This window comes from Wasmannia auropunctata, unplaced genomic scaffold, assembly GCF_000956235.1.
Source record: "Wasmannia auropunctata unplaced genomic scaffold, wasmannia.A_1.0 LD336041.1, whole genome shotgun sequence".
Lineage (NCBI taxonomy): Eukaryota > Metazoa > Arthropoda > Insecta > Hymenoptera > Formicidae > Wasmannia > Wasmannia auropunctata.
Window position 1 is genome coordinate 35,754 of NW_012026849.1, and position 3,504 is coordinate 39,257.

Below are 3,504 nucleotides of genomic sequence, written 5' to 3' on the forward strand. Positions count from 1 at the left end.
TTTGAGAATTTTTATAAATTTAATACATATTTTTTAATATGTGTCAGCCTTTTGTCGATATAATTTTTAAATATAATGCAGAACTCTTGATCATTGTTCATTTGTAAAACCGTTTACATAGTGTAGACCGCAAAGAGAAAATAAATAGTTTTAATCATAGATGCGCAATATAGCATTTACATCTTTTTTTATTATCATCTTTCTTAAAGTTCTTTTAATTATTTAATATATATTTTAAGTAATATATGTTTGAGAGTATTGTGTACATATTTATATTGACCTCTTTTTGCAGATGACAAGTCATGAAGTGACAACTTCAAAGTATATTAGTTAGTATACTTTTAAAAATCAATTGTCTAAGAATATTCTTATATTATCAACCGAGCTTCTATCAAAAAAATACTATATACTTCTCTATGAAGCTAGTGCCATTTTTTCAAAGATTAAAGAAAAATGCTTAGAATTCTCTTTTTAAAAAGATCTTGCGTTTTTAGCTGGTATCAAAAAGAGTTTTGTTTAACATAAAGAAAAGAAGATTTGAAAAAATTGAAAACTAGCTTTGCAGTGCGGACATCTCCAATTATATAAAAATTACACCTTCAATTTTAATAGCAAATGCAATTAAAATTTATGCAATTAGCAATTAAAATTGATAAAATTCGTGAAGTGATTTGATTTCTTAGAAGTTTTGGGTTATTTATATACATTTTTTAAACGAGAGCCTGCAACTGTCAATTCTAATTTTTAAAGTAAATTTTTGAAGATATTCTTAATAGAAAGCACTTAAAATTATTTTAAAAATGTAAAACTTTTAGACAATCATGAGACAATGAAAATTTTGAAACAATTAAAAATTTTAAATAATTCACTAATGTTGTAAATCAGTAAATTTATTGATTCAAGTTTTTAAATAACATTTTCTGCTTTCTAAAATAGAAAACTTTCTAAAGACAAAGAAAGTTTACAATTTCTCGAAGTTTTAAAATTCTAATTATCTTCTTTTTAATTTTGGACAATAAAAATAATTTGACATACTGTAATATCAAAAATGGATATGTGCAAAAAATATTTGTCAACGTTACACTTATTTTATCTTGCTCTTTATTGTCAGATATTACAAGAAATAAAAATAAATTAATACGTAACGACACACAATTATATTAATTTATTACAATCATGTTGTTATTATGAGATATGATTTCACATCTGTACGTTTGTCAATTTAAATAATTTACATTTGTCAGTATATCAATTTTTGTAGAGCTTTTAGCAAAATGATTGCATACTGTGGTATTGTCAAATTCTCCTGAATACTGTAGATCATCTATAATTTTTTTCACATAACTTGTTTTGGACCATTGCACTTTATTATAATATTATCAATTTTTCTTACACAATATATACACTTCTGTAATGCAAACGAATTATGCGTTTTCCACAATATAGACAACTTTACAGTAAATCCATCAAGTTGTATCTTCGGTGTCAAATCGGTTTCGATGATTTTGTACACGAGGTAAAACACATACGTATGAGTTTTCACTGCAAATTTATTTTTTTTACTGCTTACGTTTGCATTTTTCACAGTGATATTCCTAAAGGCAAATTTGTCCAAGTAAACGAATCCTGCGATCTCTTCGATTCCTCGAAACCAGTTTTTTTATGGCTCATGGCTTTCTTTTAAATTCAACCAATATTTATTCTAGTATTTATTTTTCTAGCTCCTCCTTTTTAGCCTCCTTATTGTTAAAGGTAAATATTTCTTATACTTATAAGAATAAAATTAATACGCAGAATTTCTCTGCGTAATTTCGAAATCTTATATTGTACAAGTAATATAAAAATATAATATTCATAATAATGGAAATGAATAAAAACAACTCAATATTTTCACAGAGAGATTACGCTACAGTATTTTCGTTAGATTGGACTAATGCGTCGTGCTCCCACGACCTTATATTCCCCTTAAATATGTTAGAGTATACTTTTGCGGTGCGCAACACTCGTGAAGTTGGTGACTTCTTGACAAGGTATTTTACGATATTACATCGAATAAAAAAAAATATATATATATATATTGTGACGTGACGTTTTTTTGACCGTCCGTCACAATTAAGGGCCATAACGCCCGACCGAGGAAGCGCGGTCTTGGATCCTGCGTCCTCCCCAATTTAGGGAGGCGAGCGTATCCGCGCGCATTGCGTTTTTCGCTATATTGTCGCGCGTTTTATTTAACTTTTTCTCCCCTCACGAGCGTAACCATAGGTCGAGATCGGCGGCATAGCCGAAACGCGCGTGTAAGGAATCGTCTGCACCAAGCAGCGAGAAGGAGAGAGACACCGGCATTGGAACGACTGGCTCATCGCGGGACAAGCGGAGCACGCAGGTCAGTCATAGTTCATACGAACGTTATCAGTCTCAATAGTCTCTGTGACGAACTCTTTACTGCCGCCGATTACTTTCAGCAATCCGGGCGGAAAGCCTACTACATTGGCAATGGACTCTCACGATCGGTCGAGGATCGGGTTGCCAATGGCGAAAGATATTGAGACAAGGCGGACGAGCAGAATTGGCGCCAAAGAAGGAAGAGGGTCGCGAGCCAAATTTGAAGTACGCGCTACCGGTTGCGGGCCAGCTGATCACGTGTGGCGCCGCGATTCGCGGGCGTCGCGCTCGCAGGGCAAGGGCCAATCGGCGCGTAATCAGCCGATCGCGTGACACCTCGCTGCCTGCGTGCTGCCGGAAGGACCGTCGAGCGATACTTGTGCTGTGGCCGCGTGTGGGAAAGGACGCAGGATCCCGCTAAGTTGCCGAGTGCCGGAACGCATTTTTGAGAACATCTTTCATAGTTGCCGCTCTTGGTGAGACGAACGTTGAACAGTAATATTATCAGCCGCCGGTTTCATTGTCGGGCGGATCGCGCTATTGAAGTTTCGTTGTCCGCGTAATCGTATGTTCGTGTGTAGAGTCCGCGTGTCGCGCCATCCGCCCGGCATAAAGTGACGCGAATTGAGTAGAGAAGTTGCGCTCGCCTTGCCACAGCCGGGTCATTTGTGCGTCATTTGTACTCGCGTATAGTGCTCGGATATTTCGCGGATTGTAAGTAGCGCAAGAATAAAGGCTTGTACACCCGCCATCTCCGGGAGCGTTCCCGGACGAGTCTCGATACCACCGACGGTTGCCGCGGCGTTAGTCGCGGTCAAGAGAAACGCCTGTATATTCCAGCACACGCAAATATATTTGTTAATCCTTGTTACAGAAAATTTCGAGTATTCAATCTCGCCCTTGCTCTTCCAACTTTCTCCACACCCTGCGAACCGCCCCTCTACCGAGGTTCCGTGCAATACTTCGAAGGGTGGCACGCCCGCTCGTGCCTGGCGCCCAACTTCGCGTTTTCGGTTGCCGCGTAACTGCGAGTTAAGTAAATCTATGTGTTCCGCCGGACTGTCGTGACGGTTAACGACCAATCTTGTCGTCCGACTCGTAGAAAAGTCGGTCACAATA

General features: G+C 37.5%; 1 long non-coding RNA gene across 1 annotated transcript; it reads left to right on the top strand.

Moving 5' to 3' along the window:
- The first annotated feature begins 291 nt into the window (after nt 1–291).
- Nucleotides 292–1,694, top strand: LOC105451866. The gene is made up of 3 exons (XR_974638.1): nt 292–329; nt 1,459–1,516; nt 1,588–1,694. It is a non-coding gene; the product is annotated as an uncharacterized LOC105451866 (long non-coding RNA).
- The last annotated feature ends 1,810 nt before the right edge of the window (nt 1,695–3,504 follow it).